Source organism: Pelobates fuscus, chromosome 2 (assembly GCF_036172605.1).
Source record: "Pelobates fuscus isolate aPelFus1 chromosome 2, aPelFus1.pri, whole genome shotgun sequence".
In the NCBI taxonomy this organism is placed as follows: domain Eukaryota; kingdom Metazoa; phylum Chordata; class Amphibia; order Anura; family Pelobatidae; genus Pelobates; species Pelobates fuscus.
Genome location: NC_086318.1, coordinates 354,937,622 through 354,957,057, shown reverse-complemented (window position 1 = coordinate 354,957,057; position 19,436 = coordinate 354,937,622). Strand labels below are relative to the sequence as shown.

The 19,436-nt window shown below is 42.7% G+C and overlaps 22 non-coding genes across 22 annotated transcripts; all 22 read left to right on the top strand.

Annotated features, from left to right (window-relative positions):
• The first annotated feature begins 200 nt into the window (after window positions 1–200).
• LOC134590040 (U1 spliceosomal RNA) lies at window positions 201–367 on the top strand. The gene has a single exon (XR_010087023.1). It is a non-coding gene; the product is annotated as a U1 spliceosomal RNA (small nuclear RNA).
• Window positions 368–1,266: 899 nt separating this feature from the next.
• Window positions 1,267–1,407, top strand: LOC134593309 (U4 spliceosomal RNA). The gene has a single exon (XR_010089809.1). It is a non-coding gene; the product is annotated as a U4 spliceosomal RNA (small nuclear RNA).
• Window positions 1,408–1,877: 470 nt separating this feature from the next.
• Window positions 1,878–2,044, top strand: LOC134590039 (U1 spliceosomal RNA). The gene has a single exon (XR_010087022.1). It is a non-coding gene; the product is annotated as a U1 spliceosomal RNA (small nuclear RNA).
• Window positions 2,045–2,943: 899 nt separating this feature from the next.
• Window positions 2,944–3,084, top strand: LOC134593177 (U4 spliceosomal RNA). The gene has a single exon (XR_010089697.1). It is a non-coding gene; the product is annotated as a U4 spliceosomal RNA (small nuclear RNA).
• A 471-nt stretch (window positions 3,085–3,555) lies between these two features.
• Window positions 3,556–3,722, top strand: LOC134591280 (U1 spliceosomal RNA). Its single transcript, XR_010088082.1, has one exon. It is a non-coding gene; the product is annotated as a U1 spliceosomal RNA (small nuclear RNA).
• Window positions 3,723–4,621: 899 nt separating this feature from the next.
• On the top strand, window positions 4,622–4,762 carry LOC134592941 (U4 spliceosomal RNA). Its single transcript, XR_010089494.1, has one exon. It is a non-coding gene; the product is annotated as a U4 spliceosomal RNA (small nuclear RNA).
• A 470-nt stretch (window positions 4,763–5,232) lies between these two features.
• On the top strand, window positions 5,233–5,399 carry LOC134590036 (U1 spliceosomal RNA). Its single transcript, XR_010087021.1, has one exon. It is a non-coding gene; the product is annotated as a U1 spliceosomal RNA (small nuclear RNA).
• Window positions 5,400–6,297: 898 nt separating this feature from the next.
• LOC134592426 (U4 spliceosomal RNA) lies at window positions 6,298–6,438 on the top strand. Its single transcript, XR_010089055.1, has one exon. It is a non-coding gene; the product is annotated as a U4 spliceosomal RNA (small nuclear RNA).
• A 470-nt stretch (window positions 6,439–6,908) lies between these two features.
• Window positions 6,909–7,075, top strand: LOC134590035 (U1 spliceosomal RNA). Its single transcript, XR_010087020.1, has one exon. It is a non-coding gene; the product is annotated as a U1 spliceosomal RNA (small nuclear RNA).
• Window positions 7,076–7,973: 898 nt separating this feature from the next.
• On the top strand, window positions 7,974–8,114 carry LOC134593308 (U4 spliceosomal RNA). Its single transcript, XR_010089808.1, has one exon. It is a non-coding gene; the product is annotated as a U4 spliceosomal RNA (small nuclear RNA).
• A 470-nt stretch (window positions 8,115–8,584) lies between these two features.
• LOC134590849 (U1 spliceosomal RNA) lies at window positions 8,585–8,751 on the top strand. Its single transcript, XR_010087713.1, has one exon. It is a non-coding gene; the product is annotated as a U1 spliceosomal RNA (small nuclear RNA).
• A 900-nt stretch (window positions 8,752–9,651) lies between these two features.
• Window positions 9,652–9,792, top strand: LOC134592940 (U4 spliceosomal RNA). The gene has a single exon (XR_010089493.1). It is a non-coding gene; the product is annotated as a U4 spliceosomal RNA (small nuclear RNA).
• Window positions 9,793–10,261: 469 nt separating this feature from the next.
• LOC134590359 (U1 spliceosomal RNA) lies at window positions 10,262–10,428 on the top strand. The gene has a single exon (XR_010087295.1). It is a non-coding gene; the product is annotated as a U1 spliceosomal RNA (small nuclear RNA).
• Window positions 10,429–11,326: 898 nt separating this feature from the next.
• On the top strand, window positions 11,327–11,467 carry LOC134593487 (U4 spliceosomal RNA). Its single transcript, XR_010089962.1, has one exon. It is a non-coding gene; the product is annotated as a U4 spliceosomal RNA (small nuclear RNA).
• Window positions 11,468–11,937: 470 nt separating this feature from the next.
• LOC134590383 (U1 spliceosomal RNA) lies at window positions 11,938–12,104 on the top strand. Its single transcript, XR_010087316.1, has one exon. It is a non-coding gene; the product is annotated as a U1 spliceosomal RNA (small nuclear RNA).
• An 899-nt stretch (window positions 12,105–13,003) lies between these two features.
• LOC134592939 (U4 spliceosomal RNA) lies at window positions 13,004–13,144 on the top strand. The gene has a single exon (XR_010089492.1). It is a non-coding gene; the product is annotated as a U4 spliceosomal RNA (small nuclear RNA).
• Window positions 13,145–13,615: 471 nt separating this feature from the next.
• Window positions 13,616–13,782, top strand: LOC134590848 (U1 spliceosomal RNA). Its single transcript, XR_010087712.1, has one exon. It is a non-coding gene; the product is annotated as a U1 spliceosomal RNA (small nuclear RNA).
• A 1,111-nt stretch (window positions 13,783–14,893) lies between these two features.
• On the top strand, window positions 14,894–15,060 carry LOC134590847 (U1 spliceosomal RNA). The gene has a single exon (XR_010087711.1). It is a non-coding gene; the product is annotated as a U1 spliceosomal RNA (small nuclear RNA).
• A 1,113-nt stretch (window positions 15,061–16,173) lies between these two features.
• Window positions 16,174–16,340, top strand: LOC134591371 (U1 spliceosomal RNA). Its single transcript, XR_010088160.1, has one exon. It is a non-coding gene; the product is annotated as a U1 spliceosomal RNA (small nuclear RNA).
• Window positions 16,341–17,240: 900 nt separating this feature from the next.
• LOC134593641 (U4 spliceosomal RNA) lies at window positions 17,241–17,381 on the top strand. Its single transcript, XR_010090095.1, has one exon. It is a non-coding gene; the product is annotated as a U4 spliceosomal RNA (small nuclear RNA).
• A 467-nt stretch (window positions 17,382–17,848) lies between these two features.
• On the top strand, window positions 17,849–18,015 carry LOC134590336 (U1 spliceosomal RNA). The gene has a single exon (XR_010087276.1). It is a non-coding gene; the product is annotated as a U1 spliceosomal RNA (small nuclear RNA).
• An 899-nt stretch (window positions 18,016–18,914) lies between these two features.
• LOC134592938 (U4 spliceosomal RNA) lies at window positions 18,915–19,055 on the top strand. The gene has a single exon (XR_010089491.1). It is a non-coding gene; the product is annotated as a U4 spliceosomal RNA (small nuclear RNA).
• The last annotated feature ends 381 nt before the right edge of the window (window positions 19,056–19,436 follow it).

Sequence of the window (19,436 nt, the reverse complement as noted above, 5' to 3'; positions counted from 1 at the left end):
CACCTAACCACCTGAAGGCACTAAAATTACTGGTAGCTAAGGAAAACAACGATCAGCCACGAGGTTTGGTAATCTTTTGTAGCCTTCTATCATTTGGATTATTTATTTGCTTTTTTTTTTTTTAACTTGCTTTATTATTTCACCACAGCCTAAAGGAAAGGCTTCCCAGCGGGCGTGCCTTTGAATGTACCCGTCATGTCATACTTACCTGGCAGGGGAGCAATAGCCATGATCCCTAAGGTGGCTCTCCCAGAGTGAGGCTGGTTCATTGCACTCCGTACCAGTTGACCTCTGCGATTTCCTCAAATGTGGGAAACTCGACTGCATAATTTATGGTAGTGGGGGACTGCGTTCGCGCTTTCCCCTGTGTTTGCTTGTTTGACAAAAATAGAGAACTTCACCAATTCTGACGAAGGATAATTTCAGCCACGGCACCCGTCTTCTTTGGCTCTTACTTTCCGCATCAAGCAGGCAGCGACAATCATTTCCTAGGCTTGATCATTTTTATTATCTATGTTTTCTGGAGACCAGTTTTAAGCCAGAATTTCACTTTTTATTTTAACTTTTCAGCTTTTTTTTCATCATTTTTTTATCCTGACTTCTTTTGATTTATTGTATGCTTCAATGCAATGGAAGAAATAAAGAATTGGAGACCTATATTACGTCTTCCAACAGAACGTAACGTTTGATTGAATTTCTGGGAAAAAAAGATTTTCTGGATCAAGGCAGTGAATTGCCGCTTGAGACAATCAGACCAAACCTTAGGAATAGCTGGGTGGTCGCTAGCACTTACTAATGAACACCATGGAATTTTGAAAAAGCCACCACAAATGTTCTTTCAGCCCTGTTGAGTGTGGATGAAGAGAAGACAGGTGCTAGGCAAGGGTCATTCCTATCGATGGAGTCATGAAATGTGTGACTTTGGGGACGAACGTAGACCAGCGGATTGTGTACTCTGCCTAATGGCTGCTGTAGTAGAATCTTGGCAAAACTGTTTCCAAAGAGCGAAAAAAAATTGTACAAGGTTTGCTGCAAGATATGGTTGCCCTCACTCTCTGTTATAGGTTTGGAACCATTCCAAGATGCCATATAAGAAGACCGAGGAATTTGTTGGGGTTTAAGCTTCCCTGTAGGAGGAAGCGGGCCTAATTAGAATATTGCCTCCCATAATCCTTTGCAATGGCTTATGGTCATGAACTTTTTCTCACCGCTGTCTTAAAGTTTCCTTACGTGGTAGCTCTTAAAAGCTGGCCCACTTGAACAGCTAGCTTTGCGCAGTGGCAGTATCGTAGCCCATGAGGTCAATCCGAGGCGTGATTATTGCTAATTGAAAACTTTACCCAATACCCTGCCATGATGACTTGAAATACAGTCAGCATTGGCAATTTTTGACAGGCTCTAAGGAGACTGAAAGATTGGTTTAATAAAAGTTTATGGCGCCCCATGTCTAGGGCGTGTCTTACGTGACTCCCGTTTCTTCCTGAGCTCTGTTGCACCATTCCTTCCGCTGGCTTCTTAGCATTTCCCTTTTACCTTTCTCTCCCACTGAATTCACTTGTTTCCGGCAGCACACTATTCTCACTACATGCTACGAATTCCCATCCTTCGGCTCATTGGCCTAGCATTTGCCTTTATGCAAATTGCTCCTTCGCACCCTGAATCCAGCTCAATTATTCACACCTAACCACCTGAAGGCACTAAAATTACTGGTAGCTAAGGAAAACAACGATCAGCCATGAGGTTTGGTAATCTTTTGTAGCCTTCTATCATTTGGATTATTTATTTGCTTTTTTTTTTTTTAACTTGCTTTATTATTTCACCACAGCCTAAAGGAAAGGCTTCCCAGCGGGCGTGCCTTTGAATGTACCCGTCATGTCATACTTACCTGGCAGGGGAGCAATAGCCATGATCCCTAAGGTGGCTCTCCCAGAGTGAGGCTGGTTCATTGCACTCCGTACCAGTTGACCTCTGCGATTTCCTCAAATGTGGGAAACTCGACTGCATAATTTATGGTAGTGGGGGACTGCGTTCGCGCTTTCCCCTGTGTTTGCTTGTTTGACAAAAATAGAGAACTTCACCAATTCTGATGAAGGATAATTTCAGCCACGGCACCCGTCTTCTTTGGCTCTTACTTTCCACATCAAGCAGGCAGCGACAATCATTTCCTAGGCTTGATCATTTTTATTATCTATGTTTTCTGGAGACCAGTTTTAAGCCAGAATTTCACTTTTTATTTTAACTTTTCAGCTTTTTTTTCATCATTTTTTTATCCTGACTTCTTTTGATTTATTGTATGCTTCAATGCAATGGAAGAAATAAAGAATTGGAGACCTATATTACGTCTTCCAACAGAACGTAACGTTTGATTGAATTTCTGGGAAAAAAAGATTTTCTGGATCAAGGCAGTGAATTGCCGCTTGAGACAATCAGACCAAACCTTAGGAATAGCTGGGTGGTCGCTAGCACTTACTAATGAACACCATGGAATTTTGAAAAAGCCACCACAAATGTTCTTTCAGCCCTGTTGAGTGTGGATGAAGAGAAGACAGGTGCTAGGCAAGGGTCATTCCTATTGATGGAGTCATGAAATGTGTGACTTTGGGGACGAACGTAGACCAGCGGATTGTGTACTCTGTCTAATGGCTGCTGTAGTAGAATCTTGGCAAAACCGTTTCCAAAGAGAGAAAAAAAATTGTACAAGGTTTGCTGCAAGATATGGTTGCCCTCACTCTCTGTTATAGGTTTGGAACCATTCCAAGATGCCATATAAGAAGACCGAGGAATTTGTTGGGGTTTAAGCTTCCCTGTAGGAGGAAGCGGGCCTAATTAGAATATTGCCTCCCACAATCCTTTGCAATGGCTTATGGTCATGAACTTTTTCTCACCGCTGTCTTAAAGTGTCCTTACGTGGTAGCTCTTAAAAGCTGGCCCACTTGAACAGTTAACTTTGCGCAGTGGCAGTATCGTAGCCCATGAGGTCAATCCGAGGCGTGATTATTGCTAATTGAAAACTTTACCCAATACCCCGCCATGATGACTTGAAATACAGTCAGCATTGGCAATTTTTGACAGGCTCTAGGGAGACTGAAAGATTGGTTTAATAAAAGTTTATGGCGCCCCATGTCTAGGGCGTGTCTTACGTGACTCCCGTTTCTTCCTGAGCTATGTTGCACTATTCCTTCCGCTGGCTTCTTAGCATTTCCCTTTTACCTTTCTCTCCCACTGAATTCACTTGTTTCCGGCAGCACACTATTCTCACTCCATGCTACGAATTCCCATCCTTCGGCTCATTGGCCTAGCATTTGCCTTTATGCAAATTGCTCCTTCGCACCCTGAATCCAGCTCAATTATTCACACCTAACCACCTGAAGGCACTAAAATTACTGGTAGCTAAGGAAAACAACGATCAGCCACGAGGTTTGGTAATCTTTTGTAGCCTTCTATCATTTGGATTATTTATTTGCTTTTTTTTTTTTTTAACTTGCTTTATTATTTCACCACAGCCTAAAGGAAAGGCTTCCCAGCGGGCGTGCCTTTGAATGTACCCGTCATGTCATACTTACCTGGCAGGGGAGCAATAGCCATGATCCCTAAGATGGCTCTCCCAGAGTGAGGCTGGTTCATTGCACTCCGTACCAGTTGACCTCTGCGATTTCCTCAAATGTGGGAAACTCGACTGCATAATTTATGGTAGTGGCGGACTGCGTTCGCGCTTTCCCCTGTGTTTGCTTGTTTGACAAAAATAGAGAACTTCACAAATTCTGATGAAGGATAATTTCAGCCACGGCACCCGTCTTCTTTGGCTCTTACTTTCCACATCAAGCAGGCAGCGACAATCATTTCCTAGGCTTGATCATTTTTATTATCTATGTTTTCTGGAGACCAGTTTTAAGACAGAATTTCACTTTTTATTTTAACTTTTCAGCTTTTTTTTCATCATTTTTTTATCCTGACTTCTTTTGATTTATTGTATGCTTCAATGCAATGGAAGAAATAAAGAATTGGAGACCTATATTACGTCTTCCAACAGAACGTAACGTTTGATTGAATTTCTGGGAAAAAAAGATTTTCTGGATCAAGGCAGTGAATTGCCGCTTGAGACAATCAGACCAAACCTTAGGAATAGCTGGGTGGTCGCTAGCACTTACTAATGAACACCATGGAATTTTGAAAAAGCCACCACAAATGTTCTTTCAGCCCTGTTGAGTGTGGATGAAGAGAAGACAGGTGCTAGGCAAGGGTCATTCCTATCGATGGAGTCATGAAATGTGTGACTTTGGGGACGAACGTAGACCAGCGGATTGTGTACTCTGCCTAATGGCTGCTGTAGTAGAATCTTGGCAAAACCGTTTCCAAAGAGAGAAAAAAAATTGTACAAGGTTTGCTGCAAGATATGGTTGCCCTCACTCTCTGTTATAGGTTTGGAACCATTCCAAGATGCCATATAAGAAGACCGAGGAATTTGTTGGGGTTTAAGCTTCCCTGTAGGAGGAAGCGGGCCTAATTAGAATATTGCCTCCCACAATAATTTGCAATGGCTTATGGTCATGAACTTTTTCTCACCGCTGTCTTAAAGTGTCCTTACGTGGTAGCTCTTAAAAGCTGGCCCACTTGAACAGTTAACTTTGCGCAGTGGCAGTATCGTAGCCCATGAGGTCAATCCGAGGCGTGATTATTGCTAATTGAAAACTTTACCCAATACCCCGCCATGATGACTTGAAATACAGTCAGCATTGGCAATTTTTGACAGGCTCTAAGGAGACTGAAAGATTGGTTTAATAAAAGTTTATGGCGCCCCATGTCTAGGGCGTGTCTTACGTGACTCCCGTTTCTTCCTGAGCTCTGTTGCACCATTCCTTCCGCTGGCTTCTTAGCATTTCCCTTTTACCTTTCTCTCCCACTGAATTCACTTGTTTCCGGCAGCACACTATTCTCACTCCATGCTACGAATTCCCATCCTTCGGCTCATTGGCCTAGCATTTGTCTTTATGCAAATTGCTCCTTCGCACCCTGAATCCAGCTCAATTATTCACACCTAACCACCTGAAGGCACTAAAATTACTGGTAGCTAAGGAAAACAACGATCAGCCACGAGGTTTGGTAATCTTTTGTAGCCTTCTATCATTTGGATTATTTATTTGCTTTTTTTTTTTTTAACTTGCTTTATTATTTCACCACAGCCTAAAGGAAAGGCTTCCCAGCGGGCGTGCCTTTGAATGTACCCGTCATGTCATACTTACCTGGCAGGGGAGCAATAGCCATGATCCCTAAGGTGGCTCTCCCAGAGTGAGGCTGGTTCATTGCACTCCGTACCAGTTGACCTCTGCGATTTCCTCAAATGTGGGAAACTCGACTGCATAATTTATGGTAGTGGGGGACTGCGTTCGCGCTTTCCCCTGTGTTTGCTTGTTTGACAAAAATAGAGAACTTCACCAATTCTGACGAAGGATAATTTCAGCCACGGCACCCGTCTTCTTTGGCTCTTACTTTCCGCATCAAGCAGGCAGCGACAATCATTTCCTAGGCTTGATCATTTTTATTATCTATGTTTTCTGGAGACCAGTTTTAAGCCAGAATTTCACTTTTTATTTTAACTTTTCAGCTTTTTTTTCATCATTTTTTTATCCTGACTTCTTTTGATTTATTGTATGCTTCAATGCAATGGAAGAAATAAAGAATTGGAGACCTATATTACGTCTTCCAACAGAACGTAACGTTTGATTGAATTTCTGGGAAAAAAAGATTTTCTGGATCAAGGCAGTGAATTGCCGCTTGAGACAATCAGACCAAACCTTAGGAATAGCTGGGTGGTCGCTAGCACTTACTAATGAACACCATGGAATTTTGAAAAAGCCACCACAAATGTTCTTTCAGCCCTGTTGAGTGTGGATGAAGAGAAGACAGGTGCTAGGCAAGGGTCATTCCTATCGATGGAGTCATGAAATGTGTGACTTTGGGGACGAACGTAGACCAGCGGATTGTGTACTCTGCCTAATGGCTGCTGTAGTAGAATCTTGGCAAAACTGTTTCCAAAGAGCTAAAAAAATTGTACAAGGTTTCCTGCAAGATATGGTTGCCCTCACTCTCTGTTATAGGTTTGGAACCATTCCAAGATGCCATATAAGAAGACCGAGGAATTTGTTGGGGTTTAAGCTTCCCTGTAGGAGGAAGCGGGCCTAATTAGAATATTGCCTCCCATAATCCTTTGCAATGGCTTATGGTCATGAACTTTTTCTCACCGCTGTCTTAAAGTTTCCTTACGTGGTAGCTCTTAAAAGCTGGCCCACTTGAACAGCTAGCTTTGCGCAGTGGCAGTATCGTAGCCCATGAGGTCAATCCGAGGCGTGATTATTGCTAATTGAAAACTTTACCCAATACCCCGCCATGATGACTTGAAATACAGTCAGCATTGGCAATTTTTGACAGGCTCTAAGGAGACTGAAAGATTGGTTTAATAAAAGTTTATGGCGCCCCATGTCTAGGGCGTGTCTTACGTGACTCCCGTTTCTTCCTGAGCTCTGTTGCACCATTCCTTCCGCTGGCTTCTTAGCATTTCCCTTTTACCTTTCTCTCCCACTGAATTCACTTGTTTCCGGCAGCACACTATTCTCACTACATGCTACGAATTCCCATCCTTCGGCTCATTGGCCTAGCATTTGTCTTTATGCAAATTGCTCCTTCGCACCCTGAATCCAGCTCAATTATTCACACCTAACCACCTGAAGGCACTAAAATTACTGGTAGCTAAGGAAAACAACGATCAGCCACGAGGTTTGGTAATCTTTTGTAGCCTTCTATCATTTGGATTATTTATTTGCTTTTTTTTTTTTTTACTTGCTTTATTATTTCACCACAGCCTAAAGGAAAGGCTTCCCAGCGGGCGTGCCTTTGAATGTACCCGTCATGTCATACTTACCTGGCAGGGGAGCAATAGCCATGATCCCTAAGGTGGCTCTCCCAGAGTGAGGCTGGTTCATTGCACTCCGTACCAGTTGACCTCTGCGATTTCCTCAAATGTGGGAAACTCGACTGCATAATTTATGGTAGTGGGGGACTGCGTTCGCGCTTTCCCCTGTGTTTGCTTGTTTGACAAAAATAGAGAACTTCACCAATTCTGACGAAGGATAATTTCAGCCACGGCACCCGTCTTCTTTGGCTCTTACTTTCCACATCAAGCAGGCAGCGACAATCATTTCCTAGGCTTGATCATTTTTATTATCTATGTTTTCTGGAGACCAGTTTTAAGCCAGAATTTCACTTTTTATTTTAACTTTTCAGCTTTTTTTTCATCATTTTTTTATCCTGACTTCTTTTGATTTATTGTATGCTTCAATGCAATGGAAGAAATAAAGAATTGGAGACCTATATTACGTCTTCCAACAGAACATAACGTTTGATTGAATTTCTGGGAAAAAAAGATTTTCTGGATCAAGGCAGTGAATTGCCGCTTGAGACAATCAGACCAAACCTTAGGAATAGCTGGGTGGTCGCTAGCACTTACTAATGAACACCATGGAATTTTGAAATAGCCACCACAAATGTTCTTTCAGGCATGTTGAGTGTGGATGAAGAGAAGACAGGTGCTAGGCAAGGGTCATTCCTATCGATGGAGTCATGAAATGTGTGACTTTGGGGACGAACGTAGACCAGCGATTGTGTACTCTGCCTAATGGCTGCTGTAGTAGAATCTTGGCAAAACTGTTTCCAAAGAGAGAAAAAAAATTGTACAAGGTTTGCTGCAAGATATGGTTGCCCTCACTCTCTGTTATAGGTTTGGAACCATTCCAAGATGCCATATAAGAAGACCGAGGAATTTGTTGGGGTTTAAGCTTCCCTGTAGGAGGAAGCGGGCCTAATTAGAATATTGCCTCCCATAATCCTTTGCAATGGCTTATGGTCATGAACTTTTTCTCACCGCTGTCTTAAAGTTTCCTTACGTTGTAGCTCTTAAAAGCTGGCCCACTTGAACAGTTAGCTTTGCGCAGTGGCAGTATCGTAGCCCATGAGGTCAATCCGAGGCGTGATTATTGCTAATTGAAAACTTTACCCAATACCCTGCCATGATGACTTGAAATACAGTCAGCATTGGCAATTTTTGACAGGCTCTAAGGAGACTGAAAGATTGGTTTAATAAAAGTTTATGGCGCCCCATGTCTAGGGCGTGTCTTACGTGACTCCCGTTTCTTCCTGAGCTCTGTTGCACCATTCCTTCTGCTGGCTTCTTAGCATTTCCCTTTTACCTTTCTCTCCCACTGAATTCACTTGTTTCCGGCAGCACACTATTCTCACTACATGCTACGAATTCCCATCCTTCGGCTCATTGGCCTAGCATTTGCCTTTATGCAAATTGCTCCTTCGCACCCTGAATCCAGCTCAATTATTCACACCTAACCACCTGAAGGCACTAAAATTACTGGTAGCTAAGGAAAACAACGATCAGCCACGAGGTTTGGTAATCTTTTGTAGCCTTCTATCATTTGGATTATTTATTTGCTTTTTTTTTTTTTAACTTGCTTTATTATTTCACCACAGCCTAAAGGAAAGGCTTCCCAGCGGGCGTGCCTTTGAATGTACCCGTCATGTCATACTTACCTGGCAGGGGAGCAATAGCCATGATCCCTAAGGTGGTTCTCCCAGAGTGAGGCTGGTTCATTGCACTCCGTACCAGTTGACCTCTGCGATTTCCTCAAATGTGGGAAACTCGACTGCATAATTTATTGTAGTGGGGGACTGCGTTCGCGCTTTCCCCTGTGTTTGCTTGTTTGACAAAAATAGAGAACTTCACCAATTCTGACGAAGGATAATTTCAGCCACGGCACCCGTCTTCTTTGGCTCTTACTTTCCACATCAAGCAGGCAGCGACAATCATTTCCTAGGCTTGATCATTTTTATTATCTATGTTTTCTGGAGACCAGTTTTAAGCCAGAATTTCACTTTTTATTTTAACTTTTCAGCTTTTTTTTCATCATTTTTTTATCCTGACTTCTTTTGATTTATTGTATGCTTCAATGCAATGGAAGAAATAAAGAATTGGAGACCTATATTACGTCTTCCAACAGAACGTAACGTTTGATTGAATTTCTGGGAAAAAAAAGATTTTCTGGATCAAGGCAGTGAATTGCCGCTTGAGACAATCAGACCAAACCTTAGGAATAGCTGGGTGGTCGCTAGCACTTACTAATGAACACCATGGAATTTTGAAAAAGCCACCACAAATGTTCTTTCAGCCCTGTTGAGTGTGGATGAAGAGAAGACAGGTGCTAGGCAAGGGTCATTCCTATCGATGGAGTCATGAAATGTGTGACTTTGGGGACGAACGTAGACCAGCGGATTGTGTACTCTGCCTAATGGCTGCTGTAGTAGAATCTTGGCAAAACCGTTTCCAAAGAGAGAAAAAAAATTGTACAAGGTTTGCTGCAAGATATGGTTGCCCTCACTCTCTGTTATAGGTTTGGAACCATTCCAAGATGCCATATAAGAAGACCGAGGAATTTGTTGGGGTTTAAGCTTCCCTGTAGGAGGAAGCGGGCCTAATTAGAATATTGCCTCCCACAATCCTTTGCAATGGCTTATGGTCATGAACTTTTTCTCACCGCTGTCTTAAAGTGTCCTTATGTGGTAGCTCTTAAAAGCTGGCCCACTTGAACAGTTAACTTTGCGCAGTGGCAGTATCGTAGCCCATGAGGTCAATCCGAGGCGTGATTATTGCTAATTGAAAACTTTACCCAATACCCCGCCATGATGACTTGAAATACAGTCAGCATTGGCAATTTTTGACAGGCTCTAAGGAGACTGAAAGATTGGTTTAATAAAAGTTTATGGCGCCCCATGTCTAGGGCGTGTCTTACGTGACTCCCGTTTCTTCCTGAGCTCTGTTGCACCATTCCTTCCGCTGGCTTCTTAGCATTTCCCTTTTACCTTTCTCTCCCACTGAATCCACTTGTTTCCGGCAGCACACTATTCTCACTCCATGCTACGAATTCCCATCCTTCGGCTCATTGGTCTAGCATTTGCCTTTATGCAAATTGCTCCTTCGCACCCTGAGTCCAGCTCAATTATTCACACCTAACCACCTGAAGGCACTAAAATTACTGGTAGCTAAGGAAAACAACGATCAGCCACGAGGTTTGGTAATCTTTTGTAGCCTTCTATCATTTGGATTATTTATTTGCTTTTTTTTTTTTAACTTGCTTTATTATTTCACCACAGCCTAAAGGAAAGGCTTCCCAGCGGGCGTGCCTTTGAATGTACCCGTCATGACATACTTACCTGGCAGGGGAGCAATAGCCATGATCCCTAAGGTGGTTCTCCCAGAGTGAGGCTGGTTCATTGCACTCCGTACCAGTTGACCTCTGCGATTTCCTCAAATGTGGGAAACTCGACTGCATAATTTATGGTAGTGGGGGACTGCGTTCGCGCTTTCCCCTGTGTTTGCTTGTTTGACAAAATAGAGAACTTCACCAATTCTGACGAAGGATAATTTCAGCCACGGCACCCGTCTTCTTTGGCTCTTACTTTCCACATCAAGCAGGCAGCGACAATCATTTCCTAGGCTTGATCATTTTTATTATCTATGTTTTCTGGAGACCAGTTTTAAGCCAGAATTTCACTTTTTATTTTAACTTTTCAGCTTTTTTTTCATCATTTTTTTATCCTGACTTCTTTTGATTTATTGTATGCTTCAATGCAATGGAAGAAATAAAGAATTGGAGACCTATATTACGTCTTCCAACAGAACGTAACGTTTGATTGAATTTCTGGGAAAAAAAGATTTTCTGGATCAAGGCAGTGAATTGCCGCTTGAGACAATCAGACCAAACCTTAGGAATAGCTGGGTGGTCGCTAGCACTTACTAATGAACACCATGGAATTTTGAAAAAGCCACCACAAATGTTCTTTCAGCCCCGTTGAGTGTGGATGAAGAGAAGACAGGTGCTAGGCAAGGGTCATTCCTATCGATGGAGTCATGAAATGTGTGACTTTGGGGACGAACGTAGACCAGCGGATTGTGTACTCTGCCTAATGGCTGCTGTAGTAGAATCTTGGCAAAACTGTTTCCAAAGAGAGAAAAAAAAATGTACAAGGTTTGCTGCAAGATATGGTTGCCCTCACTCTCTGTTATAGGTTTGGAACCATTCCAAGATGCCATATAAGAAGACCGAGGAATTTGTTGGGGTTTAAGCTTCCCTGTAGGAGGAAGCGGGCCTAATTAGAATATTGCCTCCCATAATCCTTTGCAGTGGCTTATGGTCATGAACTTTTTCTCACCGCTGTCTTAAAGTTTCCTTACGTGGTAGCTCTTAAAAGCTGGCCCACTTGAACAGCTAGCTTTGCGCAGTGGCAGTATCGTAGCCCATGAGGTCAATCCGAGGCGTGATTATTGCTAATTGAAAACTTTACCCAATACCCCGCCATGATGACTTGAAATACAGTCAGCATTGGCAATATTTGACAGGCTCTAAGGAGACTGAAAGATTGGTTTAATAAAAGTTTATGGCGCCCCATGTCTAGGGCGTGTCTTACGTGACTCCCGTTTCTTCCTGAGCTCTGTTGCACCATTCCTTCCGCTGGCTTCTTAGCATTTCCCTTTTACCTTTCTCTCCCACTGAATTCACTTGTTTCCGGCAGCACACTATTCTCACTACATGCTACGAATTCCCATCCTTCGGCTCATTGGCCTAGCATTTGCCTTTATGCAAATTGCTCCTTCGCACCCTGAATCCAGCTCAATTATTCACACCTAACCACCTGAAGGCACTAAAATTACTGGTAGCTAAGGAAAACAACGATCAGCCACGAGGTTTGGTAATCTTTTGTAGCCTTCTATCATTTGGATTATTTATTTGCTTTTTTTTTTTTTTACTTGCTTTATTATTTCACCACAGCCTAAAGGAAAGGCTTCCCAGCGGGCGTGCCTTTGAATGTACCCGTCATGTCATACTTACCTGGCAGGGGAGCAATAGCCATGATCCCTAAGGTGGCTCTCCCAGAGTGAGGCTGGTTCATTGCACTCCGTACCAGTTGATCTCTGCGATTTCCTCAAATGTGGGAAACTCGACTGCATAATTTATGGTAGTGGGGGACTGCGTTCGCGCTTTCCCCTGTGTTTGCTTGTTTGACAAAAATAGAGAACTTCACCAATTCTGACGAAGGATAATTTCAACCACGGCACCCGTCTTCTTTGGCTCTTACTTTCCGCATCAAGCAGGCAGCGACAATCATTTCCTAGGCTTGATCATTTTTATTATCTATGTTTTCTGGAGACCAGTTTTAAGCCAGAATTTCACTTTTTATTTTAACTTTTCAGCTTTTTTTTCATTATTTTTTTATCCTGACTTCTTTTGATTTATTGTATGCTTCAATGCAATGGAAGAAATAAAGTATTGGAGAACTATATTACGTCTTCCAACAGAACGTAACGTTTGATTGAATTTCTGGGAAAAAAAGATTTTCTGGATCAAGGCAGTGAATTGCCGCTTGAGACAATCAGACCAAACCTTAGGAATAGCTGGGTGGTCGCTAGCACTTACTAATGAACACCATGGAATTTTGAAAAAGCCACCACAAATGTTCTTTCAGCCCTGTTGAGTGTGGATGAAGAGAAGACAGGTGCTAGGCAAGGGTCATTCCTATCGATGGAGTCATGAAATGTGTGACTTTGGGGACGAACGTAGACCAGCGGATTGTGTACTCTGCCTAATGGCTGCTGTAGTAGAATCTTGGCAAAACCGTTTCCAAAGAGAGAAAAAAAATTGTACAAGGTTTGCTGCAAGATATGGTTGCCCTCACTCTCTGTTATAGGTTTGGAACCATTCCAAGATGCCATATAAGAAGACCGAGGAATTTGTTGGGGTTTAAGCTTCCCTGTAGGAGGAAGCGGGCCTAATTAGAATATTGCCTCCCACAATCCTTTGCAATGGCTTATGGTCATGAACTTTTTCTCACCGCTGTCTTAAAGTGTCCTTATGTGGTAGCTCTTAAAAGCTGGCCCACTTGAACAGTTAACTTTGCGCAGTGGCAGTATCGTAGCCCATGAGGTCAATCCGAGGCGTGATTATTGCTAATTGAAAACTTTACCCAATACCCCGCCATGATGACTTGAAATACAGTCAGCATTGGCAATTTTTGACAGGCTCTAAGGAGACTGAAAGATTGGTTTAATAAAAGTTTATGGCGCCCCATGTCTAGGGCGTGTCTTACGTGACTCCCGTTTCTTCCTGAGCTCTGTTGCACCATTCCTTCTGCTGGCTTCTTAGCATTTCCCTTTTACCTTTCTCTCCCACTGAATTCACTTGTTTCCGGCAGCACACTATTCTCACTACATGCTACGAATTCCCATCCTTCGGCTCATTGGCCTAGCATTTGCCTTTATGCAAATTGCTCCTTCGCACCCTGAATCCAGCTCAATTATTCACACCTAACCACCTGAAGGCACTAAAATTACTGGTAGCTAAGGAAAACAACGATCAGCCACGAGGTTTGGTAATCTTTTGTAGCCTTCTATCATTTGGATTATTTATTTGCTTTTTTTTTTTTTAAACTTGCTTTATTATTTCACCACAGCCTAAAGGAAAGGCTTCCCAGCGGGCGTGCCTTTGAATGTACCCGTCATGTCATACTTACCTGGCAGGGGAGCAATAGCCATGATCCCTAAGGTGGTTCTCCCAGAGTGAGGCTGGTTCATTGCACTCCGTACCAGTTGACCTCTGCGATTTCCTCAAATGTGGGAAACTCGACTGCATAATTTATTGTAGTGGGGGACTGCGTTCGCGCTTTCCCCTGTGTTTGCTTGTTTGACAAAATAGAGAACTTCACCAATTCTGACGAAGGATAATTTCAGCCACGGCACCCGTCTTCTTTGGCTCTTACTTTCCACATCAAGCAGGCAGCGACAATCATTTCCTAGGCTTGATCATTTTTATTATCTATGTTTTCTGGAGACCAGTTTTAAGCCAGAATTTCACTTTTTATTTTAACTTTTCAGCTTTTTTTTCATCATTTTTTTATCCTGACTTCTTTTGATTTATTGTATGCTTCAATGCAATGGAAGAAATAAAGAATTGGAGACCTATATTACGTCTTCCAACAGAACGTAACGTTTGATTGAATTTCTGGGAAAAAAAAGATTTTCTGGATCAAGGCAGTGAATTGCCGCTTGAGACAATCAGACCAAACCTTAGGAATAGCTGGGTGGTCGCTAGCACTTACTAATGAACACCATGGAATTTTGAAAAAGCCACCACAAATGTTCTTTCAGCCCTGTTGAGTGTGGATGAAGAGAAGACAGGTGCTAGGCAAGGGTCATTCCTATCGATGGAGTCATGAAATGTGTGACTTTGGGGACGAACGTAGACCAGCGGATTGTGTACTCTGCCTAATGGCTGCTGTAGTAGAATCTTGGCAAAACCGTTTCCAAAGAGAGAAAAAAAATTGTACAAGGTTTGCTGCAAGATATGGTTGCCCTCACTCTCTGTTATAGGTGACTCCCGTTTCTTCCTGAGCTCTGTTGCACCATTCCTTCTGCTGGCTTCTTAGCATTTCCCTTTTACCTTTCTCTCCCACTGAATTCACTTGTTTCCGGCAGCACACTATTCTCACTACATGCTACGAATTCCCATCCTTCGGCTCATTGGCCTAGCATTTGCCTTTATGCAAATTGCTCCTTCGCACCCTGAATCCAGCTCAATTATTCACACCTAACCACCTGAAGGCACTAAAATTACTGGTAGCTAAGGAAAACAACGATCAGCCACGAGGTTTGGTAATCTTTTGTAGCCTTCTATCATTTGGATTATTTATTTGCTTTTTTTTTTTTAAACTTGCTTTATTATTTCACCACAGCCTAAAGGAAAGGCTTCCCAGCGGGCGTGCCTTTGAATGTACCCGTCATGTCATACTTACCTGGCAGGGGAGCAATAGCCATGATCCCTAAGGTGGTTCTCCCAGAGTGAGGCTGGTTCATTGCACTCCGTACCAGTTGACCTCTGCGATTTCCTCAAATGTGGGAAACTCGACTGCATAATTTATTGTAGTGGGGGACTGCGTTCGCGCTTTCCCCTGTGTTTGCTTGTTTGACAAAAATAGAGAACTTCACCAATTCTGACGAAGGATAATTTCAGCCACGGCACCCGTCTTCTTTGGCTCTTACTTTCCACATCAAGCAGGCAGCGACAATCATTTCCTAGGCTTGATCATTTTTATTATCTATGTTTTCTGGAGACCAGTTTTAAGCCAGAATTTCACTTTTTATTTTAACTTTTCAGCTTTTTTTTCATCATTTTTTTATCCTGACTTCTTTTGATTTATTGTATGCTTCAATGCAATGGAAGAAATAAAGAATTGGAGACCTATATTACGTCTTCCAACAGAACGTAACGTTTGATTGAATTTCTGGGAAAAAAAAGATTTTCTGGATCAAGGCAGTGAATTGCCGCTTGAGACAATCAGACCAAACCTTAGGAATAGCTGGGTGGTCGCTAGCACTTACTAATGAACACCATGGAATTTTGAAAAAGCCACCACAAATGTTCTTTCAGCCCTGTTGAGTGTGGATGAAGAGAAGACAGGTGCTAGGCAAGGGTCATTCCTATCGATGGAGTCATGAAATGTGTGACTTTGGGGACGAACGTAGACCAGCGGATTGTGTACTCTGCCTAATGGCTGCTGTAGTAGAATCTTGGCAAAACCGTTTCCAAAGAGAGAAAAAAAATTGTACAAGGTTTGCTGCAAGATATGGTTGCCCTCACTCTCTGTTATAGGTGACTCCCGTTTCTTCCTGAGCTCTGTTGCACCATTCCTTCTGCTGGCTTCTTAGCATTTCCCTTTTACCTTTCTCTCCCACTGAATTCACTTGTTTCCGGCAGCACACTATTCTCACTACATGCTACGAATTCCCATCCTTCGGCTCATTGGCCTAGCATTTGCCTTTATGCAAATTGCTCCTTCGCACCCTGAATCCAGCTCAATTATTCACACCTAACCACCTGAAGGCACTAAAATTACTGGTAGCTAAGGAAAACAACGATCAGCCACGAGGTTTGGTAATCTTTTGTAGCCTTCTATCATTTGGATTATTTATTTGCTTTTTTTTTTTTTTAACTTGCTTTATTATTTCACCACAGCCTAAAGGAAAGGCTTCCCAGCGGGCGTGCCTTTGAATGTACCCGCCATGTCATACTTACCTGGCAGGGGAGCAATAGCCATGATCCCTAAGGTGGTTCTCCCAGAGTGAGGCTGGTTCATTGCACTCCGTACCAGTTGACCTCTGCGATTTCCTCAAATGTGGGAAAATCGACTGCATAATTTATGGTAGTGGGGGACTGCGTTCGCGATTTCCCCTGTGTTTGCTTGTTTGACAAAAATAGAGAACTTCACCAATTCTGACGAAGGATAATTTCAGCAACGGCACCCGTCTTCTTTGGCTCTTACTTTCCGCATCAAGCAGGCAGCGACAATCATTTCCTAGGCTTGATCATTTTTATTATCTATGTTTTCTGGAGACCAGTTTTAAGCCAGAATTTCACTTTTTATTTTAACTTTTCAGCTTTTTTTTCATCATTTTTTTATCCTGACTTCTTTTGATTTATTGTATGCTTCAATGCAATGGAAGAAATAAAGAATTGGAGACCTATATTACGTCTTCCAACAGAACGTAACGTTTGATTGAATTTCTGGGAAAAAAAAGATTTTCTGGATCAAGGCAGTGAATTGCCGCTTGAGACAATCAGACCAAACCTTAGGAATAGCTGGGTGGTCGCTAGCACTTACTAATGAACACCATGGAATTTTGAAAAAGCCACCACAAATGTTCTTTCAGCCCTGTTGAGTGTGGATGAAGAGAAGACAGGTGCTAGGCAAGGGTCATTCCTATCGATGGAGTCATGAAATGTGTGACTTTGGGGACGAACGTAGACCAGCGGATTGTGTACTCTGCCTAATGGCTGCTGTAGTAGAATCTTGGCAAAACCGTTTCCAAAGAGAGAAAAAAAATTGTACAAGGTTTGCTGCAAGATATGGTTGCCCTCACTCTCTGTTATAGGTTTGGAACCATTCCAAGATGCCATATAAGAAGACCGAGGAATTTGTTGGGGTTTAAGCTTCCCTGTAGGAGGAAGCGGGCCTAATTAGAATATTGCCTCCCACAATCCTTTGCAATGGCTTATGGTCATGAACTTTTTCTCACCGCTGTCTTAAAGTGTCCTTATGTGGTAGCTCTTAAAAGCTGGCCCACTTGAACAGTTAACTTTGCGCAGTGGCAGTATCGTAGCCCAAGAGGTCAATCCGAGGCGTGATTATTGCTAATTGAAAACTTTACCCAATACCCCGCCATGATGACTTGAAATACAGTCAGCATTGGCAATTTTTGACAGGCTCTAAGGAGACTGAAAGATTGGTTTAATAAAAGTTTATGGCGCCCCATGTCTAGGGCGTGTCTTACGTGACTCCCGTTTCTTCCTGAGCTCTGTTGCACCATTCCTTCCACTGGCTTCTTAGCATTTCCCTTTTACCTTTCTCTCCCACTGAATCCACTTGTTTCCGGCAGCACACTATTCTCACTCCATGCTACGAATTCCCATCCTTCGGCTCATTGGTCTAGCATTTGCCTTTATGCAAATTGCTCCTTCGCACCCTGAGTCCAGCTCAATTATTCACACCTAACCACCTGAAGGCACTAAAATTACTGGTAGCTAAGGAAAACAACGATCAGCCACGAGGTTTGGTAATCTTTTGTAGCCTTCTATCATTTGGATTATTTATTTGCTTTTTTTTTTAACTTGCTTTATTATTTCACCACAGCCTAAAGGAAAGGCTTCCCAGCGGGCGTGCCTTTGAATGTACCCGTCATGTCATACTTACCTGGCAGGGGAGCAATAGCCATGATCCCTAAGGTGGCTCTCCCAGAGTGAGGCTGGTTCATTGCACTCCGTACCAGTTGACCTCTGCGATTTCCTCAAATGTGGGAAACTCGACTGCATAATTTATGGTAGTGGGGGGCTGCGTTCGCGCTTTCCCCTGTGTTTGCTTGTTTGACAAAAATAGAGAACTTCACCAATTCTGACGAAGGATAATTTCAGCCACGGCACCCGTCTTCTTTGGCTCTTACTTTCCACATCAAGCAGGCAGCGACAATCATTTCCTAGGTTTGATCATTTTTATTATCTATGTTTTCTGGAGACCAGTTTTAAGCCAGAATTTCACTTTTTATTTTAACTTTTCAGCTTTTTTTTCATCATTTTTTTATCCTGACTTCTTTTGATTTATTGTATGCTTCAATGCAATGGAAGAAATAAAGAATTGGAGACCTATATTACGTCTTCCAACAGAACGTAACGTTTGATTGAATTTCTGGGAAAAAAAGATTTTCTGGATGAAGGCAGTGAATTGCCGCTTGAGACAATCAGACCAAACCTTAGGAATAGCTGGGTGGTCGCTAGCACTTACTAATGAACACCATGGAATTTTGAAAAAGCCACCACAAATGTTCTTTCAGCCCTGTTGAGTGTGGATGAAGAGAAGACAGGTGCTAGGCAAGGGTCATTCCTATCGATGGAGTCATGAAATGTGTGACTTTGGGGACGAACGTAGACCAGTGGATTGTGTACTCTGCCTAATGGCTGCTGTAGTAGAATCTTGGCAAAACTGTTTCCAAAGAGAGAAAAAAAATTGTACAAGGTTTGCTGCAAGATATGGTTGCCCTCACTCTCTGTTATAGGTTTGGAACCATTCCAAGATGCCATATAAGAAGACCGAGGAATTTGTTGGGGTTTAAGCTTCCCTGTAGGAGGAAGCGGGCCTAATTAGAATATTGCCTCCCACAATCCTTTGCAATGGCTTATGGTCATGAACTTTTTCTCACCGCTGTCTTAAAGTGTCCTTACGTGGTAGCTCTTAAAAGCTGGCCCACTTGAACAGTTAACTTTGCGCAGTGGCAGTATCGTAGCCCATGAGGTCAATCCGAGGCGTGATTATTGCTAATTGAAAACTTTACCCAATACCCCGCCATGATGACTTGAAATACAGTCAGCATTGGCAATTTTTGACAGGCTCTAAGGAGACTGAAAGATTGGTTTAAAAAAAGTTTATGGCGCCCCATGTCTAGGGCGTGTCTTACGTGACTCCCGTTTCTTCCTGAGCTCTGTTGCACCATTCCTTCCGCTGGCTTCTTAGCATTTCCCTTTTACCTTTCTCTCCCACTGAATCCACTTGTTTCCGGCAGCACACTATTCTCACTCCATGCTACGAATTCCCATCCTTCGGCTCATTGGTCTAGCATTTGCCTTTATGCAAATTGCTCCTTCGCACCCTGAGTCCAGCTCAATTATTCACACCTAACCACCTGAAGGCACTAAAATTACTGGTAGCTAAGGAAAACAACGATCAGCCACGAGGTTTGGTAATCTTTTGTAGCCTTCTATCATTTGGATTATTTATTTGTT